Source organism: Neopelma chrysocephalum, unplaced genomic scaffold (genome assembly GCF_003984885.1).
Source record: "Neopelma chrysocephalum unplaced genomic scaffold, ASM398488v2 Primary Assembly neopelma1_92, whole genome shotgun sequence".
Lineage (NCBI taxonomy): Eukaryota > Metazoa > Chordata > Aves > Passeriformes > Pipridae > Neopelma > Neopelma chrysocephalum.
Window position 1 is genome coordinate 1,879,186 of NW_020897754.1, and position 12,011 is coordinate 1,891,196.

Genomic DNA, 12,011 nt, shown 5'->3' on the forward strand with positions numbered 1-12,011 from the left:
TGAGGTGTCCCCTCCCTGTGTGTAAGTTTGGCCTCTGCTTTGGCAACACACAGATCTTTATTTCCTCCGAAAATTTTCCTAATGTCATCTATTCCATTCATTTTTCATAGAAGAAATGCCCAACTTGCAATTTTCTTTCACAGAGCTGGTGTTTTCCAGCTCGGGATTTTTTTAAACAAGTGTTTGATCAGCACTAAGTCACCGTGTGTACTAAAAGCAGATGTAACTCCCTAAATTGTTGCTGGATACCCAGCACCCCTCCCTTTGCCCCGCAGGTGACACGGGAAGAAGCGTGCGGGAATCACATTTGTTCCTGGGAGGATTTTAAAACCATTCCACTTCAGAATCTCTCGGCGCTGGTGCAGCAAAGCCCTTTCTACGTGTAATCTGCCTCTCCTCCATGTACGCACTCAACTCTCCTGCTCTCCACTCATAATATCATCGAGAGTGTAATGTTATATATTTATGATTCTACGATGGCCTGATTTTGAGGCAGAGGGAAGCTGTGCGTGCTCAGAGCCTCTGAAGCGCTGGAAGGGGCTTTCCCAGACACCCCCCGTGTCCCCCAGTGCCCCACCAGCACCGGACCTCCGGAGCCCCCCCAGCCACCGCCGAAGGGATGCGCGGCGGCTCCCTGAGAATTTGGAGCCCCGCTGCCAAACTTCCCTGCTGAGGGAAGAAGGGGATGACCGGGACCCCCCCCTCCAAACGGCGCGGAATTCCTGCCTCCCAAGCGCACACACACCCCCGCTCCCCAAGGATGCCGCCTCAGCCCTGCCCCGGGCCGGGGGGAGCCGCGTCTCCTCCCGCCGGGGGCGGCCCCGCAACGCCCCCGCTGACCCGCACCCGCGGCGGGAGGGGACAGCCCGAGCTCCGCCGCAGCGCATCCCGGCCGCGGGCCAGGGAGAGACCGGGCCATGGAGAGACCGGGCCATGGAGCTCCACGGCCGGGGAGCATCGCAGCGCCCGCACATCACCGCGCCCGCCCCGCACCCGGCCGGGTGGGGAGGAGGGAGGGCCGGCGGTGGGGGATTCTTGGCCCCCCAAAGGAGGTGGGGGAGGCGGGGGAGGGGAGGCGGGGGGGGAGGGGAAGGCTGAGCTCCCGGAGAAGGAGACGATCGCTCGCACAAAATCCTGCGTCCTCCAAGCAAGCCCCCGGCGGGAAGGGTATGTATATTTTTTTGGCGGGGGGTGGCTCGCCCCGCAGGGATGGGGGTCGGGGCAGGGATACGGCGCGGCTGCCCCGGGCGGGTCTGGCCGCGGGAGGATCAGCGCAGGGCCCGCTCCCGGTGCGGGATCGGGGGATGGCAGCGAGGTTGGAGCCTCGGCGCTGCCTCCCCCGCCTGGGGACCGCGGAGACAGGGGGGATGGGTCTGCCTGTGTATTGCCGTGTGAGGGTCTGAACTCCCCCTCCAGCCGCACCCCCCCCCCACACACCTACCCACCCCCGAGCACGTCAGGGCTTTGCCTCTTCCAACCAAGCTTCCCCTTGGCTTCTTAAAAAAAAAAATATATATATATATAATATATATGCCCCAAAGCTGGAGAGAGTGAGGCGGGCGGGGGTGGCGGAAGGGAAGGGCTTTTCTGAGGCTCGGGGGAGAGGCGGAGGGAGGGAGAGGCGGCGGGAGCCTCGCAGCATCATCCCGTGCCCCGGCTCCGCGGCGCTGCCGCCGCCGGGGTGCGGAGCAAGGTAAGGGCTGTCACAGCGCTCTGGGGACCCTGCCACCCCCTCTCTCCGGCCATGCCCCCTCCGGCTCGCTGGCGAGGGGCAGAGCAGCCCCTGCCCCGCCGTGCCCCGCCGGGAAGTTACTTTGTTCGCAGAGTTCCCTCGGAGGCTGCGCTGGGACCTCCGGGCTCCCGGTGTCCCTCGCATCCCCCCCGCCCTGCTCAGGTGTCACCGGAGCCTTCCCGGCAAGGAAAGGAAGCCCCCTGTGGAAAATCCGTGTGCGCCTTCCCCGGGTAGCTTCCCTTCGCGTAGCCGGGGGAAGGGGTGATGGAAGAGGAAGAACTTCCCTTTGTCGTAGGAGAGGATTGAGTGACCTCCAAAGTTTTGTTCCGGGAGGAAACCGCTGGATAAGTTTGGTAGGATTCACGCCGGTTTTCGTGTCATTTATCGCGCTGTTATCTGGTGTCCAGCACGCTCAGAGCAGCGGAGCAGTCAAAAAAGATCGGGGATGTTTAGGTGGGGATTTCATGGCTTTTAATGCATTGCTTTCTTAGGACCAGCGTCCTACGTTTTGCACTTGCAGATGGGGAGTGTGGAATACATTTATAAATGAATACTTGTCCGTGGGTAACACAGAGGATAAGGATGGGAAACATGCAGGAACTAGACAGATTTTAAACATTCCATTCTCTTTGGTGGAAGATCGGTAGTTGAAGGTTTCTGCTTACACAGTCTATACCTTGACAGTATAATAATTAAGAGATCCGCTGATAATGTATGGTATTGATAGCCATTTCAACCTCAGTTTGTTTAATTTCGTAGTTAATTTAGGCTAGTACAAAGGATCTTTGGATATTCTGGATAAACTGATAACTAGGCAAGATTGTTGAACTTTGTGATTGGCTCGTGAGGAAGTGAGCTCTCAGTTTTTCTAAAGTAGAGATTTAAAATATAAGACTGCATTTTTGAAGTGCACATCTGAAATCTGACTACCAAAAAAGCGTGCATCTTTTGAGAAGACCAGTTAAGGAGACATTGTAAATGCTGATTGTGTTGCACCCATTCATAATAAGGTTTCATGATACCAGGCACTGTAAATTTTCTGGTAGAGTATTAAAAAACAGGGGTGGCTAATTTCTATTTTGTGTATGGCTTTCTTTGAAATTATTAAATGTAATAATTATCCCATGTATGATACACACATGAACTGATTAACATTAGTTATTGGCAATGAAATTTTAATGGTGTGTTTAACCAGTTTTAGCTTGGCATTTGTGGTTTGTTTCATTGTCTCGAGCTATCTGAGACAGAAGAGTGTTCAAATTTCTTGCTTGTTATCCCATCTATCTCTTCTCTTATCTCCTTTGGTCTAAATTGAAACAGTAACTGTATATGTTCACATGAAGTAAAATTCCCATTTTAAAGATACAAATCTTCTTGGTGGACAAGAGCCATCGCCTCCTGCCCTGTATGAAAACCTGCTGGGCTGGTATTAATAAGATACTTGTTTTAGTGTCAGTTTGTGATGCCAAACAACAAACATTAGAGAATGCAGAGATAAAGCTGGTGCTCTGATCTTTGTTTAAACAGGTCATGGTTTTTATTTAATGCTGCATGCTCATTATGGGGACTGTCAGCAGGAATGTAAAGCGGGCTGAAGTTCTGGTTTGGCAGGCAGGGATGATTCTGACGCTGATGTTGCTGCTCCTTGAGTTAATGGCTCATAGAATGTAGCGTTGTTTGCGATCATATTTATTTAGTTGAACATATTATATGAAATTAGGAAGAGATCTCCAGATTATGCCCTTCTAGGAACCAAATATGATCAGATGTGCTGCCTCAGGTGCAGTCCTCCTGACCTGCAGGGTTACACAGGAGTGGGCTCTTCTATTTAGGAGAATGTGCAGAAGTGTAGAGAAAGGTCACTATTTTTTAAGTCAGCTGGAGTTCTGCCACTAAATTATAAGGAAGGAGACTCAAATCCCCTGAAACCAGATAACTGCTTAATCAATTACCCAGGCAGTTTCTTTTTTTCAGACATATGAAAACAATATCAAATAGTAATTAAAAAGTGCATTTGCAATTGAGAATTTTAATATTTTTTGTCCATGAAAACAGTTTTCATTGTGGTTAATAGACATAGTAAAAATATGCAGTCCCTTTGGTTCTTGCTGAATCTTGCTTTGAAGAATTCAGAGGGGATGTGCAAGGTAAACTGAAGGAAGAGCCTTTTCACATGTTCTGTTACCTTAAGATATATTAGAATATTGCAAGGTACTGTTTGAGCTTTCAAAATAAGGCTCAGTGTAGTGCTGGAAACTTTAATTTGGGTGTTCTGGATCATACACCAGTTGGGGTTCTGTGGTCATTGTCCATAGGTAAATTCGGTCTTTGTGAGAGTGCCTGAGAACAAAGTGGTCTCTAATGGTTATTTCTAACTTAAAATAAATGCTTCATTTAAAATCCTGGGTATTCTAGGTTATGTTTTGAAATACAAGCAAAGTTAGTAATGTAAGAGAGTCCTTTAAGGTCACTGGATTGGTACCCTTTGACTTCTTCTTAGAAAACCATGGTTTTAGTCAATGTTATTCCAAATAAAATAGCACTGAGAGTGTGATGCTTGGGCAAGGCTGCAGATGACAGTCCAAGATCTATTGCAAAAAGGGGCAGAGCTGGTATGGGACTGGTTATTCCCCTGCATCTGCAGTGACCACCCCTGGAGGGTGAAGCAGCTCATTCTTTGGGGCTGCTCACTGCTTGACCTCATTGTTGGCATGTCAACAAGTGTGACACTTCTGGTGGGATTTGATATGACAGTGGAAATTGTATGAGGATTAACAATTAACCAGCGTGGTATATGGGTAGTAACTTGCAGTCATAACTGATTTGGGATTCATAACACCAACCCAAATACAAAATGCTTAGTGTTTTCTTTTCGGTCACAATTTAAAATGCTTTTATTTACCATGGGAGTAAGATTGAGTTCGTAATAACATTTAAATATGCTGTATTCTGTGTGGCTATGGGGAGCCATACTAATATTACTGTAGTAGGGACTCATCTTTACTCAGATTGAGAGGTGTAATGCTGATGTATAATATGTTTCAATTACAAGTATTAGCCCTTACTGGTTACATATTTGTAATTTAGACTTTTCTGCTGAAAACAAGATCACTATATTTAGTGTACATCACTTTTTTGGAAGCTATTTTTCTGTGTGGCATGTCCTCTTAACCTTTTCCATTCAGCTCCTCTGCTGTGCGGTCAGTCCGTCTTCCCTGATGGCAGGTGAGGGGCTTGTCCCTCACCCAAAGGCTGAAGCCAGCAGAGCAGCTGTACAAGTAGCATATGAAGGAGGTTGATGGTGACTGATATTTTTGATTGTTTTTTTTTTTCCTCCTGCTTTTCCTAACTGGGTGCTTTGCACGAGCTCCCTTTTCCTGCTGGGTCCCGCGATCGCGTCGCTTTGCTCGCTGTGCCGTGTCACGCACACACGCCCTGCATGCCACTTTATTTCCTACCACCTTTTTCCTGCTCTCTCTGGCTCTATCATATCCCATCTTCTTGCTGCTTTTGCCTTTTGTGATGCTAATCTTGCTTATTTTTTTTTCCCTTCTCCCTAAAAGAAAATGGAAGGAACACCCTGTGCTGCCGCTGCACTGATCGTTCCTCTGCGTTGCTGGGTTGTTTTTCTCCCATGTCCTTTGTTGAGTTTCTGGAGACTCTAAACTGTTTGAGGCAGAAACTCTCTGTTCCTGTAGGGCTGTCCAGTGTCCAGCATCCTTTGCTGTTGGATTTCATAAAAAATAGCAATACTAAAATTATTTTGACTTCATGGAACGGCCTTTCTTCTGGTTCTTTGGTAGAAAAGCAAAAAAATTTCTTACTCAGAGCTTTTCTACACTGTATTGCTGTTCTGAGGTAGATCTCAGTTTTGTCCCTCAACCCTTTGTCCCTAAAATGAGTAAAAGTTCAAGATATATTGCCTAATGTAGTGGGGATGGGGTGCATTAAGCCTTAGCTACTGCCAGAGGTTAACAGTCTTGTAACTTGGTCAAGAATGACAATAAAATGTTAACTTCAACATGTTTTAGTGGAAACTTCAGATTTGTCAACACTGAAAAATGTTCAGATTTCACCATGTTGATCAAATAAGACAGAAGGGAAAAGAAAATCCAAAAATGTGTAGTGAGTTTGGTCCAGTGCTTGGCTCTTTCCCTCCTAAATATTTTTTCATTTGAATTTTCATTTCCTTTTCACCCCTAAACTGTATAGGCTTTATAGCATAAAGAGGGGTTCTTTGTGGACATGACTTTACAGGTAGGACAAGTGAGTGGTTCAAACAACTGTTGACTGTTTTTTCTGTACACCAAGGAATACCTGGAAAAATAAAGGTAACAAACCCAGTGACTCCTTCCCTAAACATTAATCAGATGACATGAAGGATCTCAATGGGGTTGCTGCAGCTAAATGAGGGAAAAGTGGAGACAACAAAATTAATATGGCAGTATACTTCATTTGCAAAGTTTTGTCTCTAAGAGAAAAAAATGAAGCTGGTAAGGATTTGCTTGATAAAGTTTATAATTTAACTCCAGGCATTAATAGAAAAAGTTACACTGATCTTGGAAGTAGTATCACTCTAAATATATTTATATGTAAACTGCATTCTACTTTACACCTCTGACATATATTTGTGTGCATGTATTGTAGCATTCCATTAATCTTGAACCGTGGGAATAGATTGGCCACTTTTATTTTGTGGATGAGGCCAAAAGAGTGAAGAAAAAGCACATTCTTCAGTTAAAAAATAAACCAAGCTCTTTCTTAAATAAGTCATGTTTCAGTACTTACATAGTCTTCATCTCAGTAAATAATATTTGGAGGGATTCAAGAGTTGAATCAGCTGACATGCCCAAATTGCAGACCGAAATGTAGAATCAAATCCCCACATCCCTAATTTATTCCTGTTGGAATGTCCAATTTTTATAATTTCCCCACATAACCTGTATTTTTAGCTATTTTCCTTTAGAATGAGTAGCATCACTTTGGGGCTTTTGATTTGTCTTTTATGAATGTATATATACACATGGTTTTCAGGAATTCAGGTAGTAGATTTTGTTATACTGCCGGAGACGAAGGCACATTTTTAAGAGTGAGGAAGGAATTTTGTGGCTCTTGGATATTTATTTAAAATTTCCTTCTCTAGAGGTAATTACTTAAATGGATTAGCTACTTCTGCAGGTATTTTTTGATAAATACAGGTAGTACGGGACCAAAATAGTATATTTTTCAGGGAAAAGATTAGGTTTTATTCAAGAAAAATGTATCCATTTAAATATTTCATGGAAATATGACAATGTTTTGCACATTCAGGCAATATCCTATGTAGGATTATAGTAATGCATTTAGCCTTGACAAACATTAAGTCTATTTGTAAATCTTAAGAGCACTGCAGTGTTTAAAATACATTGGATATATGGTAAAGCAGAAGTTTAAGGTGAAAACAAAGCAGTACTATTGGGTTGTGTTTCTTTTTTTAAATTGAATAAATGAACGGTTTATTTGTATGGATGAGAATTTGATTCAGAAAATGCTCCTGCTAATGAGCCAAAATAAAATTAAATCTTCATAAATAGAATATTCAGTTACTGCAGTTTTGGGAACCAGGTAGGGAAATGAGAAAAGGTAATTTGAAATTATTCAAAATAAGACTAACTAAGCAGGTTTCTAAGTGGTAACTGCTTTAAATAAATACAGAATTAGATTTCTTAGGTAAATGTGCAGCTTTTGTATTTTCTGAACTCAATGTCTTTCTGGACACCTGGTCAGAACTTTGTTGTACAGTAGGTACAGGATATTTTTGCAGGCAGCTTCACAGAAATGGATGTTAGGGCACCATTCCAAAAGGCAAATAATTTCTCTCATTTCCTACTTGCTGTGTCTATATAATCTTTCTGTGACAGTTGAAGCTAACAATTATGTTGGTGTTCTTTATAAATAAAGCGATGAGGGCAACGTATAATATTTGTATTCGAGATCAATGGAAGAAAACTAATTTGAAGCAAAAAAATAATTTCAGTGAAGAATTTTCTCATAGTGTGTTTGACAGGTCATTAGGATCCAAAAAGGAGAAACAATTATGTGTGTTTTAGCTTGGTGAGAAATATCTTGGGGGATTTTGTTGCTTTTTTTTTCCTAATGAAGGTTAAGATAATTGTAATTATAGAGAAATAAGAGGTTTTACTTAAGTCACTGATTTTTTTTGCGTGTTACAAATCAGATTACTCAGTGCCCTGTAGATCTGAAGTTAACAAATGTGTGATGTATGTGAGATACACATATATATGTATGTGTGTGTGTGTGTGTATTGGTATGTGAAATAGGAGTTTCTAAACAGAAGAGGACAAAATGAGTAGGATTCTGAGGCTTACAAGTAACTCAGAATTGTGTCCCCTGGTTTTGGCTCTATAGGTGGGAATAGCTCTGACTCCTGGGGAAAAGATACAGTCGCAAAACCGAGTATTATTTGACTGATAACAGATATCAAATTTAGATTTGCTGGCTTAGAAAACCATCTCAGACTTTTTTTTATAGAGGCAATCCAAAGAGTTCTCTTAATAAATGATGGCTTTGGTCTAACTTGATTCAGCAGAAGCCATTGAATAGAGCAGAGACAGAAACCCAGGATGCTTCAGATCTCTTTCAATTAAAGAAACACCATAGGCAAAGGTTTTTGAAAATACCATAGTGGGTCATATGTGCTCAAGATGAGAGCTATGGTAAAGGGGCATTTGTAAAGGTTTTATTCCAGTTTTTGACCATAAGACAACTTTCCAGACTTACACAGCAGTATTCTGACACACCATGCCCTGAGGAGAAGAGGGACACAGTGCATGTTGCCCTCTCATGGTTCTCACAGAATGGATTCAATTTTTTGGCAAGCAGCAAATGAAACTCACCCTCATCTGTACATTTATTTGCTGCCTAAACCCAGGGATATCTTAGCCTGTGTGGATACAGAGTCAGGGCAGCAGAGTCCGGAGGCATCCAGAAGGGCCGGGAGGGGTCCCAGCCCCTCTGCCCGGGGCTGGGATGGAGGGAAGGCCCCAAGGCTCTCACCCTGGCACACTTCATGCCCCTTTCACTGGCATTTAGAAAAAGCAGTGCCCCCAAATGCCACATTGCTTCTGTAGCTGAAGGAGGGTCAGAGTTCCAGCAGGATTTGCAGGTTCATCGTGAAGGACTCTGTGAGGTTTGTAAGGGTGGCAAACACAGAACCACAGAACGTCCTGAGTTGGAAGGGACCCACAAGGATCATCCAGTCCAACCCTTAGCCCTGCACAGGCCCATCCCCAAGAGTCACACCCTGTGCCCCAGAGGATCATCCAAACCCTCCTGGAGCTCTGGCAGCCTTGGTGCTGTGCCCACTGCCCTGGGGAGCCTGGTCAGTGCCCAACCACCCTGTGGGGGAAGAACCTTTTCCTGAGATCCAACCTAAAGCTACCCTGACACAACTTCAGACCTTAAAAGGCACCAGAGGTTGTGAGGTTGCAATTCAGATATCCAGGAGGAGCCTGTTAATTTTTTAATGCTGTTGTTTAGTTCTCATGGGCACAAACTGCAGGTGCCTAAAGTGTTTGCTTTGGGAAAAGGGCTTAGAAGTGCGTATTGCACGTCAACACATGTTAGTTTTATTTGTTTATTTTTTTAAATGCAAGGGGGAATGTTTCTATCTACAGAAACCATGTTTATTTGAAAGCCTAATGATTCCATCAGGAGAAGTGTGCACGATCAAACTTAAAATCCACAAGAGTCTCGATGACATTTGATTGTGCTGCCCTCACTTTAAAGTCCTCACTTGTCAAGTGAGCAGTCCAGTCTGCCAAGGGGAGACTTGGTGGTTTTGGTTTCCCAGGACCTGTTTTCTGTTTCAAAAAGTGAAGAGGAGGAGAGAGAGGAGAGTGTATCCCTTTGGAAAGGCTTTCATCTGCAGAGTGATTTGCCTGGCTCATCCTTTCCCAGAGAATAATGCCTTTTTAGGATTATTTCAGCATTCATTTCCCAGTGGCAGAACTGAAGATAGCAGACTAATTCCATTGATTGGCCTCTATCTGAGGTATCTAAAATGGGTATTTTAGACAGCAAAAACCCTTAGTATTTTCAGCCTATTTCTCATAGCGAGTGATTGCTTTACTAGTGATTGCTTTACTATTTTCAGCATGTTCACTTAACTCTTGGTCAGTCTTCTGGGGGTTAAAACAAAAATAGTAATTTGTGATGCTGAAGCCAATCACTAGTGGTTATAGATATGTTACTATGACAATTAGGACCATTGCTGCAGAATACTCTGTAGTGCATTTTTTTGGGTTTAAGTAAAGGCTCTTGTTTCCTGGTGTAAAGGATGATCTGACAGTTTATGACGAGCACTGTAGTATAGGGAATACCTGAACCATTGTTAAAGCTCTTGGAAGGGTTTCTGGTTAACAGTGATTTGCACAAGAAGCATGTGGTCCATCAGAAACTCTCAGGCTCCTCTTTAAGGTATTTTACTGCTCTTGTCTTACTTGCTTTCCCTGAAAAAAAACCAACCCATGGCTTTGATGTTTTATAGCTGCATGAAAATACCTTTTTTTCTACTTTTTTTTGATACTACATTTTGTTTCTTCATTGCCTCCCCAAATCCCAGACTGTGTGAGCAAAACTAACACTGTTTCTGGAGTTACCACTTTGCCACTGATCTTGGTACTGCTGAGAGTCCCAGAGTTGTCTTCTTTCTTTGTGCTGTCTCACTGTTAGTGCAAAATCTGGCAAGTGCCCCTCTTCAGCTCTTGCTGGGATGTGCTAGTCATGCTGTTCTTCTTGACCTCCAGATGTTTTGTATTGTACCAAAGTGCCTTTATAGTTTTCTCTCTTAATTTATGACTTTTTAAAATTATTATTATAATGATCGTCATCAATATTTTATCTTGGTTTCTAATTATTATTTCAGCGACATCTGTCTGAGCCTTGTTGTTTTCAAGTCTAGATTCATCCTGAGTGTTGCTGGAATTGTTTTCAAGAAGCCTCAGTGGTGTTTTCAGGCTTGAGACAAAGGGTAGATGATGAAGAGAACAGTGGGGACAATGAAATGAGCTATAGTGAGAGTCAGTGGACATGAGACTGAACTGAAGTATGAACCTAAAATAAAGCAAAATCTGTGAGTGGAGGAGTGAGATTAAAGTAAAACATTGTCTTGAAATGCACAAAGCAAAAAAGATAAATAGGATGCATAAAAAGGCTGGAAAATTCATGTAAAAGGGGGAAATATTTATGCTAGCTATACAAGAACAGTGTGAGATATTATACCAGAAATTTCAGGCTGAAAAAGTAGAAAAAAAAAATCTTACTACAAAGATTTATTGGAGGACCTCGTCAAAGGAATTAAATATGTGTGGGTTCAAGCACCTTCCTAGTCCAGTAATTCTTCAGGAGAGGTGTTTCAATGCACATATTTTTCTGGCCTGATGTGGACCCCTCTGAAGGCTATGGAGCAGTGTCCACTGTGCACAGTGGGCTTTGGGGCCCCTCTGAGCACGTGCTGGAGAAAGCAGCAGAAAAAATAATGTATGGAGAACATTCCTGCCATCAGCAAGAAGATGGCTTAGCTGATTTAATAGCTTTTTCTCAGTCTGTGATTCTATCAGCCAGGTTTGTGATATTTATTTTAGTATTCATGTTCTTGCAGTCCTTTTTACATTCCTCTGTTTTTCCCTGGCAGACATCCCGCAGCTCTATAAGTCTGGGGGAAGAGGATGGTTAGCATGTTGTTGCTGTGGGGATTTGAGTCTTAGCTCTCTGTGTTGGTAATGCCGGGCATATAATTTTAAAACTTGCACACTGTAGAAGCAGATAATTATTTCCCTGCTGCATTTTATACCCTGGTTTGAGAAAGGAATACATTTCAGAATATTAAAGGAAAGGAAAAGTTCCGGTTTGGGGGACTACTGGAAATGGAAGCAGAAAGAGGGGAGTAATGGGTGTCAGTCTGGTTATCAGTCAAGCTGCAAAGAGACAGCTTGTTCTGTCATACCAGGAGTGTCAGTAGTCAGCCAAGCACTTATGCAGGAGGAAAACCATAGACTGAAAGGTAAGGTTCAAAGACATCTGTGTGTGTTTCTGAAATGAGCTGGAATTAAGCTATTGAGTTCTGCTTACTGAGTCTGTGTGTCACATATCTGATTTCTGCTTAGCACAGGCTGTTTGTGTGATTGCTACTTATTTTTATTGCAGGATCTGTCCCCTTCCCTTCCCTTCCCTTCCCTTCCCTTCCCTTCCCTTCCCTTCCCTTCCCTTCCCTTCCCTT

General features: G+C 43.5%; 1 protein-coding gene across 4 annotated transcripts in view; it reads left to right on the forward strand.

Moving 5' to 3' along the window:
• The first annotated feature begins 1,092 nt into the window (after positions 1 to 1,092).
• MPPED1 (metallophosphoesterase domain containing 1) overlaps positions 1,093 to 12,011 on the forward strand; it is a 58,739-nt gene continuing 47,820 nt past the window's right edge. The window contains exon 1 of one of the 4 annotated variants that reach the window (XM_027693547.1): positions 1,093 to 1,167. The gene's annotated coding sequence lies outside the window, so the exon portion shown is untranslated. Of the gene's footprint in view, positions 1,168 to 1,595; positions 1,694 to 1,744; positions 2,086 to 9,141; positions 11,796 to 12,011 lie in introns of those variants that run through there. The other 3 variants (XM_027693545.1, XM_027693548.1, XM_027693549.1) reach the window with 3 other exon arrangements.